An 18147-nucleotide genomic window follows, 5' to 3' on the forward strand; every position below is an offset into this window, starting at 1 on the left:
CTTAATCCCTATTTCATATTTTCTATCTTTCTGTTTCTCTGTGCTATATTCTGGAAACTTTCTTTCTTTTTAAAAATATTTTGTTAAGTTGTAGGTGGACACATACCTTTGTTTTATTTATTTATATGTGGTGCTGAGGATCGAACCCAGGGCCTCCACACATGCTAGGTGAGCACTCTACCACTAAGCCACAACCCCAGCCTGATTCTGGATAATTTCTTCAGGCTTATTAGTTAAATAATTCTCTTTTAAACTGTGTTTCTCCTCCTCCTCCTCCTCCTCCTTCTTTTTCGTGTTGTTGGAGATTGAACCCAGGGTTTTGCACATGCCAGGCAAGTACTTTACCACTGAGCTATACAGCTCCCCACAAGCCCTCTACTGTGTCTGATTTAGTGTTTAATTCTACCACAGAGTGTTTAATTTCAACAATTATATTTTTCATTTTTAAGTGTTTTACTTGCCTCTTTCCCAAATCTGCTTGATCATATTTTGCAATCTCTTGGTATATCTACACAGTTATAATTCCATCTTGGATTTTTAAAAACATTCCATATATTTCACATTTTGCATTCAGTACTAAAGTCCTGGAAATATAAATTTATTGTTTCCGTTTTCTCTTACATATGGTGGCTTATTATTTTGTGGTTTGGTGATCTTTGATTCTGAATTTTGTTTGATTTGTGAGAATCCTGAAGGTATTTACTCCAGAAGAGGTTTTTGTTTGTTTCTTCCAGAATCCAGAGGACTGAATTAACCCTCTTCAATGGTCAGGGATTAAGGTAGGAGATGTGACTTTGGTTTTACACCTTACAATTGGCATGGGGGTGTGTGGAGGGGTTGGGGGGTGGTAAATGTTGGACTTTGCCCCACCCTATGACCTGCTACCTGGATTTCAGCCAGATGCTTGTTTCTTTGGACTTTGGAGAGTTTCTTTGCTCTCTGTGAGCCCAGCAGCACATTAAAAACCATATTGTACCCAGGATCTTAGAAAATTGTAGCTCCTGCTTTCAGAGGGTTGCCTCTGCCATAATAGTGGGAATGGATGTCATGAGTTCATAATATTTAATCAATAGAGACACAGCAACAAGATATACATAGGCAGGAGGAGATGTAGTTGAAGTTCCTAAATTTAAGAAAGATAAAGCAATGATATAGGAAACAGAACATTTCAAAGCTCTGTTTCTCTCTCTATTATATATAGTTGTATCTATACCTTAATATATAATGAAAAAGTAAGGAATGGGTAAAAAGTCCATATCTAAAATACATGTAAGATAATGCACTTAAGTAGACAAAGCTGGTATTCAGCATGGAGAAAACAGCATTAGCAGAGGACCCGGAGGGAATAAGTCAGGGATCATCCTGAGTCTCTGTTTATAAAAAGTTCCTGTTAGTTTATCCCTCTGGCTTCATAATTATAGGACTCAGCTAGTCATTTTTCATGTGAATATCCCTTTGGAAAGTCCCCTATAATTTCCTTATTTACAAAATGGGCACTCATTAGAGTCCTCTCGGCCTTGTCAGGTAGTGTTTATACATGGACAAGATGGACTGTCATTTACTCCTTTTGAAGGTCGTTGTAGTCACAGAGCTGAAATCAAACAAAGAGATACTCCTCCTTGCCTTCTTCTGCACGTCAATATTTTTTCGTTTTAAAATCCACTTTCCAATTTCAGGGTTCAAGAGTGATGGTTTCTGCTTTCAACTCCAAGATCACTGGGACGTAGGTGTACCTTTCTCTTGGTACAGTAAAGCCTGTATGGCTCAGCCTCCATCTGGACCTTTGGTGGCTTATTTGACTTTGTAGTTTTCTCTAGTCTTCAAAATAAAACTATCTGAAACAGGGCTTAATTCTGGGTTGGAAATTAGTTGACCAAAGCCACACTTGAAAGAGTCTTTTCTTTTATTGATTTTTTTTTTTCCTCTGAAGACCAAAGGTTGAAAAACAGCTGTTAGTTGTTTATATAGTATTTTTAATTTAAGTGTTAGACAATAGCTGTTTTCTTCTCCACTCATAATGGCACATTTTTTTTCTTGGGCCATTTAAATCTGCCCATGTGGCCAGGAATATTAGATGTGCCGCTTCCCTCTCCCTACTAGGCTTCTGGAGGAGACTCAGATTTTTTTTCCTTCTTTTTCAATTTCTGGTTTTTTGGTCTTAAAGTCAGACTTTGGTGTCTCAGAATAGATGGCTGAATTTGCTTCTGGGTCAGAACCCTGAGGATCACCTCTTGGGCCAACTTGACACAGGTATTCATGTGAGGCACTCTCAAGGAAGCTCCTAAAGGTGCAAGTGTTGGTGGGTTTTGGCTACATTGCACAAGCAGAATGAAGTATGAACTTGGTTATTGCCATCTATTCGTGAGCCCAGAACATTGATGGTTTGGTTTCTTCTCTTTGGAATTCAGAAGATAATTCTTGCCAGTCCCACTGTCCTTGGGCATGCTCTGAGGATTCTAATTCACTGTTACTCTCATGGTCTAGAGATGAGGATAGATAATAGAAAAACATTTTAGTCTTCAGCAAGATCAGCAGGACGTAGGGAAGTCTTATAGGTGAGTAAAACATACTCCTAGCCTTCAAAAGGAACCACCAAAAACTTTTCTGGCACCTTTTTGCCATATGTTATCACAGAGGTGCTTACTATATAAGACAATGATAACAACAACAAACATATATTATTACAGATTTTCTCAAAGTTTAATTTTTCCACAAATGCCTTCTTTTAACCAATTTGTCTGCTTCTAGGTCATAAGCTTGGAAGAAGGTATATATTTCTTAAATTTCTTTTGTGATGCTGGGGACTGAACCCAGGGACTTGCTCATGGTAGGCAAGTGTTATACCACTTAGCCACATCCCCAGTCCTCAAGTCGTCGACCTGCATTCGATTTACTTATGTGTAGGGGAATAATCTAGAGCATTACTAGATTTGGAAACAGTATCTTCTTGAGGTAACAGGCATTCAAATCCTGCCTAATGAACACTGAGTCCCTTCACATTCATTCATTATACCATATGCCAGGATACTGTCAAACCAGTTTCTAGAACATGGGAATAATTACAAAGTGACATTTGAGAAACACTGCAAGCTTGTTGAAACACAGATACACCTGGATGAAAGACAACATTTGTACCTTTCTCTAGGACCCAGGGTATTTGCAGTACTACGTGATAATTATGTATCATAGTGATAATGCCACTTCTGATCCCCTAATAATCCCCTAGAGGTACTTTTCAATCTTATTGTTTTGTCACACATGATTAAACACATCTTGCTCTTACTTAATAAGTGAACAACACATTATGATTTTTTTTCTTTTGGAATAATTGACCCAAATTAGATAATTAGAAAAATAGTTCCCATAGTAACTCAAAACAGCAGGTTTGTATGACATTATTTCAAAAATGGATTTGTTGTAAAATAATATCTTCCTTTGGGAGATAAGAGTTTTGGCCTGTTATAGGCTCCTAGAAGTCCTGGAGCAAAGGAACTTAGTGGGATTTCACAGGGCATCTATTAACCTCTGGGTACAGCCATAGGCAAAGACCAGTCCTGAAATCTGTCTTGAAGTTTAGGTTAGCAGCATCCTCGGGCACAGTTGTCCTGGCAGCCCAGTCCTGGGAACCACCGAGGATCCTGGTTGCAGCCACCCCACTCTTATGGGGCCATGTCTTCACTAGTCCTCATCAATCCCCCTGGGCTCTGTTTATGGGCAGGGTTCACATCAGGAGCCACTGCCAATCATGGGATCAGTCAGGCTCCCTGCACTTCCATGGAGCCTTTGAACGAAGAGGAGAGAAGTGCTGATGGTGGAGGGAAAAAAAAATCTTCCTTTGCTGTTGTCCCTCTATCACCTCTTGCCTTCAGGAGGCTTCTTTGCTTTGGGGTGCATTTGCTTTCATTATTAATGACTATGTAGTTCATTCGTCCTGGGTGAACCAGTAGGTCTATATGAGCTATAATGGTATGAAGGACAGTATACCACAGCCACTTTTCCAGAAAGGGACAGGCACTCCTGAATACCAGGCTGAGGGCATTTACCTTTGCCATATTAAGATTAGAATGGAATATGAAGTCTAAGTTGAAATGAATGTGGCAACCACAAAGGAGCACCTGTGACTTCACAATGAAGATGGGTAGACTGTGGTGATGTGAACAACTGGGTCACACCAGAGAGTGCCAGCTTCCTGTGCAGGAAGCATCCAACTCAGTCCCAAGGTCAGAAACCTTAGTCAACAGTATGCCGAGGTTTTCTCCATTTCCCACTGGGTATCTGGGTGTGGGGTGTGTGTGAAGGGACAAGGACAAGGACAAGCAGAAGGGTACAGTTACATTCTGGTCAATAATTCCCTTCACCAGGGACTGTACATTGTTGCCAGCAGGATTTCTCGAAGGAGAGTGTAGTTAGGGCAGCTTTGCAAAACCCCAAGGACAAGATAGCTTATAAACAAAAGAAATTGATTCCTCACAGTACTGGAGGCTGGAGAGTCCAAGGTCAAGGCCCTGGCAGATTCAGTGTCTGGTTAGGTCCTATTTCTTCACAAGACAGCCAAATTCTCACTGTGCCTCATATGGCAGAAGGGGGAGGGATCTCCCTGGGATCTCTTTTTATAAGACATTAATCAGATTCCACCTTCATGACCTAAGCACCTCCCAGAAGTCCCATTTCCTAACACTATCATCTTGAGGATTGTGATTTCAATATATGAATTTTGAGGGAACACAAACATTCAGACCACAGCAGAAGGTGACTTTCATCTGTCAACGTAATCGGACTGCATGTCTCACTCTTGCTACTCTTGACACCAGGCACAGTCTTGCCACACACACATGGGCTGCCCTTGGTGTTCAGCTGCAGGCTTACTTGACTGCTGTTATGCTCACTTCCATTTGACATGCATGCTCTTCATGAGGAGGGGAGGGAGAGCTAGAGACTGGTTGCATAACAATCATTAGTTTTATAGCTGAGCAAGTTATGAATAATCGTGCTTTCAGCATTTCATTACCAATCTGCCCCCAGGAGCAAGATGAAGCTGATAAAAATGTTTATGGGCTAGTAAATTTTTTCTACTAATTTGCAAGGCTCTAATAAAACCCATGAACTTGATGCCCTGCAGGAAACATAACAAGAACTAGGAACGTGGAGTAATTTGGAACTAGAAGACCTCTTCAGGCCCGGCAGGAAATGACTCCCCCAAACAGATGAATCATAGCAGTTTAAACAGAAAATAATAATGCCAAGTTAACCAGTTATAGTCTGAGACAAATATTTTTCAGAAGAAAATTGTGGAAATAGCCTTCTTTCAATTATTCTTGCCTTAAAGAATACAATTAAGTCAAAGATGTAAAAAAAAAAAAAGTAAGTAAAAAAAAAAATGATAGGAGCACAGTGTATCCTGTAATGTTTTATTAACTTTTATGATTGTATTTTTTTTAACCTAGTATATACAGTCACATTGTGCCCTCTCGTGGCAGAAACATTACTACAATTAGAAGACAACTCTTCAGTATGTGTCGTATGTAGTTGTAATCAGATTCGTTTGGGGGAGGTACATGCAAGTGAAATGATGATTTGAAGAAGGTAGTTGGCAAAGAGAAGGTGATGGAGCACTTTAGAGGGTGGACATCTGGCTAGGCCACACTTATTCAGGGCAGCATCAATCAAAAGCAATCATGATACTTTAATACATGCAAAAAAATATCCATCACAGAAAGCTGTTTTAATTTTCTGTTGAATGTTAAATGTGCTCATTTTCAACACTTTATTACTAGTGTTTGTTGTTATAAATAGCAGCAATTGCTACAATTTATCGAATCAGGCAATTTATACACATTAGCTCATTTTATCTCAAAAATATGGGGTTAAATAAGGAAATTAAGGAAGGGGGATTGTTTAGTAACTGCTGTAGTTTATCCACTGAGTAAACGGAAGGATCTGGGTTATAAATGCATCTTTCCTGGGTTCTATAACCCTGTGCACTTTCCCCTGTGCCAAGTTGATTCCAGCCAAATAATGTTTGAGTACCAAGTATGTATGTGACACTGCTACGGGGTTCCTGGGACTCACAGTGTAAAACACCCTCCAATCTTTCAGAAACTTATGGCTCAAGTAGGGAAATAAAAGCAAGTAGGGAAATTAAACACAAGTGTGAAAAGAAACTACCAGGTGAGACAGTATCCAAGGAGTATGTTTGCAGACCTTGTAGCTTTTGTATATTTGTTTTATACAAAACAAACAAACAAATAAAAGAAAAAAATCCATTGGGTCAAATGCATTTTTTTTCTCCATCAATGCAGAAAAGCCATCCATACATTGTGGTTCCTTGATATCCATGAGGACTGATTCCAGAACCCTGGGATGCTCAAGTGCCTTATATAGTGGTGTAGTGTTTGCATATAACCTATGCATAGACTCCTGTGTACTTTACATCATCTCTAGGCTATTTGTAATACCTAACACAAAATACAATGTGAGTACTATGCTAATAGGCATTCTCTGTATTGTTTAGAGAATAATGAATGACATGAAGTTTTCTCTTTCCTGCGCGCGTGCATGTGTATATGTGTGTATGTAACAGTGAAGATTTTTATTTGAGAATTATCTTTGACCAAAGCACTTAATACATGCTGTATTCCCTTCTGGGATTTTTCCATACATTTAAAAAAATGTATTGGTTCTTTTTAGTTATGCATAACAGTTGAATCCATTTTTATATAATTATACAATATGAAATATATCTTATTTTAATTAGAACCCCAGTACTTCTTCTTCTTCCCTTTCTCAACCCTCTGTTTTCTGTGTATTTTTGATCTGAGGTTGGTTGAATCCACAGATGCAGAAACCATGGAGACGCTGGGCTGACTGTACCTTTTTCAATTATTCTATTATTGCTTTTGGCTTTGAGTATGGGCAGGACTTGTGGCTTACTTCTAGGCAGTAGAATATGGCAAAGCAGATGGATGCCCGTGATGAGGTGTGATTGTGGTCATGTTACCTAAGATAATACCGCCCATGTTGCTAGAGTCTCTTTCTCTATGGCCACCCCATGTAGGGTAGCAGGAGCTCTCAAAAGGAATTCTTTCCAAAAGCCCTCCCAGTGGAGTTCCAGGGCAAAGCCACGAGACCGTGTCTTCAGCCTGGGTTGTATTCTTGGTCACCTGTGTTGAACATCATCTTGGTCTGTCTCAAAACTTACTTTGTGTCTGACATTTATCATATCTTGATGTCTCATTTAAAACTCCCAATTTAATGTTTTGTTATACATTTAAATCTAAACATTACACCTTTAAATAATTTCTCTAGAATTTTTAGTTGCTTTGCAGAGGGAGGGATGCCCAGGGATATAGTCTGCAATGCTACCAGAAACAAAATGGCCATTATTTTCTAACCCGTTATTGTTGCTCTCTTCTTCCTGTTACCACTGTAGACCGATTCTACAGAATGTATAAATTGTCCCTCTGCAGTGCACTCTCAAGCAGAACATGGAACTATCTTATTTGGAAAGGGAGTAGAAATAGAACAATACCGAGCCAACAAGGGCTCAGAATCTAATAAAACCTGGAATTTTCCAAGTCCTTCCAATAGTTAAATGTAGCTCTTGTGAGCACTAAGCCCACCTTCCAGCTGGGAAGTTTTAGGCAGCAGCATTTAAGTGAGAGATGAACAATCTTAACCACATGCTGGTTCTGTGGCAGTTTCCTACAGAACGGCTATATAAATCCAGGTGAGTGCTTGTAAAACACACAATTACTCACCCACAGAGGGGACCAGAAGCATGTTGGCAGGCAGTAAGCACAGTTTCTCAGGGTTAATAATATAGCTATGAAGGAAATACAGGCTTTCCCTTGCTTTTATTTATTTACCTATTTTTAAAGAAAAGGGAAATATTGAAATTCAAATGTCTTTACAATTCAGGACACATTTGTATTAAAATGAATTAGTACATAATTGCAGAGCATATATATAGGTACCTCAGTATCAATCATTTTTTTTATAGCGTTGCAGCACAAACCCAAGGGAAATTTTTTTTGAATTGGTCATTTACTTGAGTTTAGAAATCTGCTGATGAGGAATTAAATGATGATAATTAAAATCATAGGGCTGGGAGTATAGTTCAGTGGTATGGTAAGTGCTTAGAGTGTGTGAGGCCCTGAGTTCAATCCCCAGCATCATTAAAAAAAAAAAAAAAGTAGCAATAGAAACATAGTGTACAGTGAAAGTGACATTTGACTTGGTTGAGAAAAAAAATGGATTAGCATTGGGATAACTGTCAGTTACTTCAAGAATATACTCTTTTTCCTTTTCTTTTCTTTTTTTTTTTTTGTACCAGGGATTGAACTCAGGGGCACTCAACCACTGAAAAACATCCCAGCTCTTTTAAAAAAAATTTTAATGGTTGCTTAGTGCCTTGCTAAGTTGCTAAGGCTAGCTTTGAACCTGAGATCCTCCTGCCTCAGCCTCTCAAGTTGCTGGGATTACAGGCGTGGGCCACTGTGCCCTGCTGCAAGAATATACTCTTACTTTACTCTTTATATCAATACATTTCATGCCACAGTCCGGCTGCAGCAAAATAACCGGGGGGGGGGGGGGGGGGGGGGGGGGGGGGGAAGGGGGGGGTGACGAACAACTTGTGTATGTTGATACAGCAGGAGTGGAAGCCGTTTATTGCAGGACAGGAGCAGTATTTATACATTCCACACAGCTTATCTAATTAGCATAAACTAGATACAGCAGTCAACCAATCAGGAATCTCCACACTTAATGGCTCGCTTTTGTTACTTCTCAAACCACTCCCTCTGGCATTTTGCCAGGCACCATCCAGACTTGTTTACGAACTCTAACATTCCCCTGGCAAAATGCCAGGTGTTATTTTGACTTGTTTACAGACTCTAACATTTCCCCCTTTTGCTTAATTTAAATAACGACCATAGTGGTTTTTACAGAAACACCATAAATAACCTGCTACAAACAGAAGGGAAGGATACAAAATGCCACAATACCAAGCCAATTGATGGCTCCATGCAAGAAGCCCTTGGAAAAATTATACCAGCAATGACACCATTAGCAAAGATACCGAGTTACAATTTGTTGTAGATTACAGTTTGTTATCTCAGTCCAGGTAAAGCAGTGTCTCAATAGATTAACTCACAGTCCAGGTAAATCACAGTCCAGGTAAGTTCTGCAGGCAGCTAGCTTAAATCACAGTCCAGGTAAGTTCTGCAGGCAACTAGCTTGATCTGAAGTCTCGTCCGGTTGTCTGGTTTTCAGCCACACTAGAAATTCTTTCACCCTCGCCCTCACTGGCACTGGGATGAAAGCAGGAACACCGGATGGAAAATCCTGTAGCATTCCACTAAGAAAACAACCTTCTGAACAATTTAGTACATTATCTCAAGGTTTTTTACATTTGAAATAAGCATTAATAGTACTCATTATTTATCAGCCTCCAGGTCAGGTCTAGATTTGGGCTCTCACAGTGGCGTTCTGCTTCCCGGGTGGGGGGCGGGGAAGAGCCGGCTGCCGCAGCTTGGAAATTCCTTGCTGCGCCATGATCGGCTCCTATACGCGGCAGCCTCCATGCGGCTTCACGCACCCTCCGATAACGAAAAGTATTTAGTAGTAGCCTTTTGCAATTTCTTTCTTGATAATCCTTCCTCCTCTGAACTGTTTTCTTCTTTCTGACTAGAGTTCCTGGGCTCTTATCAACACATGCCCTAACTATTCTTTGTTCCACTGGGGTGCCTTCTTCCCTTAGTAATTTACTTCTCACCCCTTCCATATTTTCATCACAAAGACAATACAATACACTGAGACAAAACAAGACACAAACATACTGTATCAATCTTCTCCATTTTCTCAAAATCGCCATTTTTCCTCTCGCCCTATCTGTCTAGGGACGAGCAGATTTGCTCCCGTCCTATCTATGGACGGGCAGCTTTTTTTCGTCACTTACCCCCGAGTGTCCCGGGGCTCCCCGTACGGGCCACCATCTGTCGCAGTCCAGCTGCAGCAGAATAATCAGGGGGGGACGAACAACTTGTGTATGTTATTTTGACTTGTTTACAGACTCTAACAATTTCAGATGAAGTTGAACATGTAAAACAAAACTACAAACAAATCGACCTTAAAATACCATAAAAATGTATGTGTGTATCAGTATACATACTTGTGTGTGCTCACATATACATATACATACTCATAATAAAATTTTTGTAGCATCCAAGGGCATAATGTAAAAATAACTATCCCCTTCTTCACCTGAGCCTCATATTCCATTCCCTGAAAAAGCCAATTTATCAGTTTCTTATGCATCATTCCAGGGACAATCTGAATATACTTAAGCATATACATGTATACCTTTAATTAAAAGGATTTTCACAAAATATCTTGAACATCTTTCCAATTAGTACATAGTATTCCACCTACACATTACTACTTATTGCCTATCATTTCATTGTATAGATGCAGCATAATTTATTTAACCAGTTTCTTAAATTATTTTTTTCATACAGCAATATTTTCTAGGCCTTCTCATATCTCCCATTTAAATCTATCTTGTTTCCCCTTGTTACATAGTAATTCTACTGTAAAAATATACCATAATATTAATTCATTGACAGATTGTTTCAAATTTTCCTTTATGACTAACAATAGAATTTATTGTGTATTTCCTCTTGTAAGCACAAATCTCATATGTCCAAAGGATACCCTTGGATATTATGCTCAAAATAGACTTGGGATCTGGGGGCAAGAGTTGAAACAGAGATATGGCCATTGCAGAAGTCCAAATTAATGGCTAGTACTAGAGAATGGTGGCAAGTATGTAGTGACAAGTGATTAGAATGGGGTACACTTTGGAGAGAAAAGTGACATGATTTATTGATGCTTAGATGTAGAAGGTGAGTGGGAAAAAAGCATCAAAACTGTGCATGGTAGCGCACGCCTATAATCCCAGTGGCATGGGAGGCTGAGACAAGAGGACCACCATTTCAAAGCCAGCCTCAGCAACTTAGCGAGGTGCTAAGCAACTCAGTGAGACCCAGTCTCTAAATAAAATACAAAAAAGGGCTAGAGATGTGACTCAGTGGTCTAGTGCCCCTGAGTTCAATCCCTGGTACAAAAAACCAAAAAATTATCAAAGATGATTCCAAAGTCGGGACCTAAACAACCAGGAGAATGAAGACACTAATTACCAAGATACAGGACATGGGGGGGACGAGCACATTTGGGGAGTTCATTGTCACCAAATCTCTTTGGCATATATTGAGGTTGAGTGCCCATCAGACTTCCCAGGGAGGTTTCAAGACATTGGCATTCTGGGAAAAGCTCTGGCTGGAGATACCAATTTGAGAGTCATTGGTGTAAGGATGGCATTTAAAACTGCAAGACCCATGAGAAAAGTGAAGAGAGAAAAAGCTGAGGACTTTGAGAGCATGAAAACATTTATAGACCAGAAAGAGGGAAAAGAGGGCTTGGGGTGTAGCTCAGGGGTACAGCTCTTGCCTAGGCCATGCGAGGCCCTGGGTTTGATCCCTAGTACTGAAAAAAGCAAAGCGAAACAATCAGCAACAACCTAGAAAAAGGGGAAAGATCCAGCAAGGGCCCTGAGAAGGAGCAGGCAATGAGTCACAAGAAACCAGGGGAGGGTGAGTCCTGGTGTCCAGGAAAAGGAAGTGCTCTAGTTTGTCAAGCTTCTGAGAGATAAGATAAAGACTCATAGTTGCCTGTGGGATTTGGCAAACTGGAACTCATGGATGTGGGCAAAAAACGTGACTGGAGTTGGCTCAAGAGAGACAAGGATCGTATGACAGCTCTTTCCAGGAATTTTGCTTTAAAGGGAACAGGAGAAAAAGGGATGGTGGATTGAAATGATGTGGACTCCAGGGAGGATCAAGATATCGCAACCTTGTAGTTTCCCAAGTGGAGAAGGGGAGAATTCAGGAAGAGAGGAGTTAAGAGCACCATTGACACTGAAGTCCTTCAGCACATAGGAGGAGTGGCACCCAGTGCACAGCTGCAGGGCTTAGGAGCACAAAGAGCTTGTCCAAACAGAACACTTAGGCATGGACAGGCGAGGGGACAGATGTGCTGCCGGGAGTGTGCAGATGTTCTCTGCTAGTTGATGTACTCTTGGTGCACTAAGAAGTGAGGGTCAGCTGAGTCTGAGGGGCTGGGTGGCTGAAGGCCATGTGTAAGGGTGAATGAGAAGTTTAGCTGATGATGAATGATCAAAGATTTGCCACAAAAGAGAACTGAAGGCAGGTTGATAAGTTGTCTTAGTGAACCACAGTCATGTCAAGCCAGCTGGTAGGGGAGACTTTACTGAGCAATTAGCTGAGCACACTAGGCTAGGAGGGTGGGATGTGATCATGGACAAGACAGGTGGGTTCACTCCCTCATGGATTGTGTGGCCTATGGAGGTATATTTTTCTGTACGAATAAATCTCATTTTTGTCATTGAAGTAATGGGGGAAACAAGGATATTCTCAGGATACGGTGAAAGTGGGTAGAAGGAAGGAAGTTTGGGAAAACTGAAGAATAACTTGTAGGGGATGGAGAGTGTGATTTTACAACTTTGGAATGGACACAAACATTCCTCCTTAGGTTCAACTCTCCTTTTTACTTAAGTTGTGCAGATCTGGCTGCTGCATGCCGCTGGGTGGTCTTTGATAAGTTACTTAATGTGCAGAGTGTGTCCTGGATGAGATGTTCTCTGAGGCTCCACCCCATGGGGCCATGATTCTGCCAGGAGACCTAGTTTTTCATTATGAGTAATAACTGAAAATGTAGGTTTTTTCAAATGGCTGTAAAGAAAATTCATCCCATATATTAACTGTTTTTGTAAACCTCTCAAAGCATCCTGTCCCTTTCCTCTTTAATGGTTCCAAGTACATCCAAGAAGGTCACTGTTAAATAAATGGCACTTCAGGGCATGGTGGTGTACACCTGGAATCCCAGTGGCTCGGGAGGTTGAGGCAGGAGGATTGTGAGTTCAAAGCCAGCCTCAGCAATGGCGAGGCGCTAAGCAATTCAGTGAGACCCTGACTCTAAATAAAATACAAAATAGGAGTGGGGATGTGGCTCAGTGGTTGAGTGTCCGGAGTTCAATCCCCATTACCAAAATATAAATAAATAAATAAATAAATAAATAAATGGCACTTAGAAAAGACGGACTAAAACTTGGTGTGCTTGGCCACCTCTGCTCTTTAGCTGTAGTGATAAAACACAAGTCCTAGTAGGAGTCTGTTCCAAATCATATCTGCAATTATTGTTTGGGCTCTTTTCTTCCATCAGTCCAAGCAGAACCATACCAAGCCCTCATGCTTGCAAAGTGACTCTGTTTCCCATTAATGTGGAAAGTTGTACAGAATTTTCTAAGAGTTGTTGTTTTCCCATAGCACATTTATGTCTCAAAGCTTCATCACCTAATGTTTGTTGTAGGTTATGATATCCATTTACTTCTTTAAGATGTCATTCTTTAATGGATTTTAAGAAATACAGTTTTTAGTCAATTAAACTTTTTCTACCTTATTTCATCTTTACACAATTGATTATTTCTTCGCTCCACTGGAAACATAAGCAACACTTGGCAATAATTATTTCTAAACAATCACATCAAAGGATCCATATAATCATCTCTCTTTAATGGTTGTCTACTAAATGTTTGGTGAAGTCAATAATAATGTTTTCCTTTTCTTGTTCTGGCCTTAGAAATGTTTTTATTTTCCCATATATCCTCATGGGGTTCAATTATAAAATCATCACACAGTGATATAATTAAGTGATTCTAAGTTCTTTCTACTATTGGAGGGAACTGCCATGTGATTGCACATACATTCTGGGTTTTTCGAACTGGGATAAATGCAGAAGTGCTTTTCTTCATAACCTTAGGTCCACCTGTTGTTAAAGCTTATTATGAGATTACCAGATATCTTTGTATGAATTAGGATACTATGTTGTAAATAATTCAAAGGAGCTTAAAGAATACACAAAAATATTGGCTTAGGTAACTGAAAAATCTGGTGATAGTTGGCCTTGGGTAAGGTCTGATCCAGCAAACAATGTCATCTAGGGTAAAAATATCATAGAGGGTATCAGAATATAAATTAACAAAAATACTAGGTTAGTTTTTGAGATTTTGTAAGGCTTTTAGGGCTCTGTGTATGCCTCTATTTTCAAGTTGTGTTCTTTTTTAAACATTATTTATTAGTTCAATTTTAAAAATTGGCAAATTAAAAACCAAATATATTTATGGTATATAACATGTTTTAAAATATGTGTACACCATGGAATGGCTAAAATGAATGAATTAACATATGAATTGTTTTACATATGTTCATATTTGTCAGCTTTTTAAAAGTTTAATATATTTTGATTTCTTGTATTTATAACTTTGCATTTATAATTTTGTATCTTTAAAGTGTCTATCTCTGCTAAAGAGAGGGTGCGGTTGCCCCCAGAGGAAAAGATTTTATGAAAATAAAAGTAGAAGGACCTCTTACGGCAAAACAAGACATGACCAGTAGAGTCGTAAGGCTATTCTGAACTTTCTTGGTTTTGAATTCTGCCTATATGACTTTGATAAATGTTTTCATTGGCAATACATCTCTTTGGAGGCAGATGCTATGTATTATTCAACTTCACAGGTTGAGTCCTGAGTGATCAGCAAAGTAGCTTGTATAGGAAAACACAATGATTTACTAATACATCCTTTTAGTATTGTGATTCCATTTTTTTTCTTTTTACTTCAATACACATGGAAGTTTCACAGAGGAGTCCAAATTCTGTGGAGGAGTTATGTTATCAACTTGAAAGACCCTCTATACAAGTATTATTACCACAACAGAGAACCACATTTATAGAACAGAACAGAGACCTAAAACCTTGGCTACTGACCTCCTTCTTTCAAATAATTATCTACATGTCTCTAGTAATTTATCAAATAGAACTCTAAGTATACTAAGACATTTTGCCCCATGTAAGATTGTTGTTCATTTAGGAATTAATGAATGTAACCACTGTTTTCGAGTGTCCTTGGGAGCTTGCTTGTTTTAAAGGCTAATCTAGAAAATTCATTTTTGGAAAGAGTTATTGTGAAATTACTTGAGAGGGAAGTATTTCAGTTAGACTTCACCTGGGCCTTTCTATGAATGTTTGGGTGATCAGCAACTTTTTGTTCTGGAAGATGTCTTACTCAAGTGGACCAAAGCCATCTAGTGTTCCTGAACTTGTATCTAATTAATTCTATAAATATGCTTGTTTAATCTTGAAACACTGTCATTTAATCCACTTATTTAACTATCCACCCGCCTATTCATCCATTCACCATTCATTTAAATACTTCATAATCATGCTAGAAAAACTGGAAAGTAAATATAAGTGAAATAAAATGCCATCACCCAAATCCAATAAGCCCCCCAAAAATCACTTCCAACCTTTATTTCCACACCTTATGCTATAGAGATATGCATGACAAAGATTGGCTCAAACTGCTCTGCAACATGCATTGCTATACATTGTGAACATCTGTCACAATGTTCAACCACACCATCATTTTAACTATTTAAAATTTAGATTTTTAAAAATATATTATTTATCATAAAAGTAAATGTTTTCTACTACAAAATTTCAGACAGTTGAGGAACATATATTATTATTCCCCCATATCAAAACATCATTTTCAATAGCTGCATTATATAGAAAATATAATCATTTATTTAACCAGCTCTCTGTGAACACTTAGACCTCAATTTGCTTTTATTATTAATAATATTATATTGAAATATTTTGCATGCAAATACATTTGTACATTTCTTTGGTTATTTCTTCATTTTCACAATATTTTGATATTCTTATGATTACAACGGTAACCCATATTTATTATAGAAAAAAGTTGAAATAATAAAATATCTTTATCTGAGACAATGGGGCTGGTAGATGATTGATTAATTGAAAAAGTTGGTAAAGCAAAGAACTGTAAAAAAAGAGGAAGTTTATGTAGTTGACCCCAATGCTACTTAAACTATTCCATAGCATAAAAGGGAAAAAACTATCCATATTATTTTATATGAAGCCAATACAACATTGAAAACTATATGCAACAAAGATTGAACAAATAATCATAGACTAATCTCATTTTTGAATATCAGTGCAACAATCCAACATGAGATGTAGCAACTTGACTTCAGCAGCACATTAAAAAATAATAACATTAACAATTAGGAATTATTCCAAGAATACAAAGGTTATTAAAAATCAGGAAATCTATTAATATTGTCTTTTCTCTAGGTACTTGATGGCACATGATAAAACTCTAATAGCTGTTCTGGTGAAAATTGTCATCTAGCAATAGGTGGATAGTTTTATAATATGAGTAAACATATTTATCTCAATCTAAAAGCCAGCATTGAGCACAATGGAGAAACAATATGTTTCCATTAAAATCAGAAAAAGGCAAAGATGTCTAGTACCATTAAAATTAACATGATTCTACAGACACTAGCTAATTCAATTAGTTAAAAGCAATGAGAGACATAAAAAAGCAGAGGAAACTTGATCACTACTTCCAGAGGACATATCTGGAAAATTTAAAAGCATCATCTGAGAAATTATGTCAAACAATGTGGACAGTAATTTGGCTTGGTAAAAAATATAAATATACAGAAATAGCCTTTTAAATAGAAAACCAATAATCAGTTAGAAGATGTAATAGAAGACCCTACTTACACTGCAACTGAAAAAAGGAGATTAAATTTTTTCAAAGAATATGAAAGTTCAAAAGAAAACTTTTACTGAGGGAGATAAAAGCAAGTATGAACAAATGAAAAGGCAAGTCCTGCCTTTGAGCAGAGACTCAACATCAGACTCATTTCAACTTTCCTTACTTTAGAGCAATCTCAGTGAAAATATTACAAGCCATATTTTTTGACAGCAATTAAAATGCCTCTCAAGTTAATATGAAAAATAAATGGGCAAGACCAGCCAGGAAAATTATGGAAAAGGCCATGAGATATTAGAACATATGATAAATCCATAATGATTCAAACCTTCCAGTGCTGGCATATAATAGGCAGATCAATGTAACAGAATATAAAATTCCAAAACGTAATTATGTGTCATGGTACATGGTCATTCCTGTGGTTCTGGTATACAGTAAGGATGCATTTCAAATCAGAAGTGGGAAAAAATGGATTCTTAACAAAATTGGGACAGTTTGGGTGATTCTCTGGAAATCAATTAAGTTGGATTTATATTTCATACTTTATACAAAATATATTTTCAACAAAGACTTACATTTAAGAAGTAAAGAGAGGAAGAAAGCATGGAGATATTTTCTTCTTAGAATGGAGAATGAATTTCTAAATATGTTAGGAAATTTAGAAGACTTAAAAGAAAAGTTTGATAAATTGAACTATTATAAAAGCTGAGGACATTCACCATGACAAAAATCATCATAAGGAAAATAAAAATTCAAGCAATAAATCAAGGGAAAGCATACAATTCTTATCATCCATAAAGGTTTTGTTTTCCTGTTACATAAAGGGCTCCTACAAATCATTAAGAAAAATATCAACCAATAAAAATGAGAAAAAGATGTGAAGTATAGAAGATAAAACAAAAGGTTCTTAAACATGTGAAAGGTTTCTCAATATCAGGCACAGAAAATGAAAAAAAAATTATAAAGAAGAAACATTTTTACATGTCTATTCCATAAATCTCAGAAGTTCACTAACATACTATATGGATGGAAAGTAAGGGGAAAATAAACATGATCATCCATATGGAATGGAGTGTAAACTGGCACAATGATGAGGAAGGGTAATTTGGCAATATCTATTAACATTACAGATATCAACACATTGTTACCCAGAAACTTCTAGGAATTTAGCCAACAAATCGCTCTTGTAGGTGCAAGTGGCATGTATTTTTATAGCAAAGATATTCATCACAGCATTATTTGTAATCATAAAAGTTTGGAAACAACCAAATGTTTAGCAATACAAGTTTGGATAATGAATTGTGGTACATTCATATAATGGAAAAATACCGTGCAATTAAGAAAAAAAAAGAAAAAGCAAAAGCAATGTTGTAACCCTCATGAACTCATCTAAACCTAATTACCACCTAAGGCCCCATTTCCAAATA

The sequence above is a fragment of the Marmota flaviventris genome, chromosome 6 (genome assembly GCF_047511675.1).
Source record: "Marmota flaviventris isolate mMarFla1 chromosome 6, mMarFla1.hap1, whole genome shotgun sequence".
NCBI classification, from domain to species: Eukaryota; Metazoa; Chordata; class Mammalia; order Rodentia; family Sciuridae; genus Marmota; species Marmota flaviventris.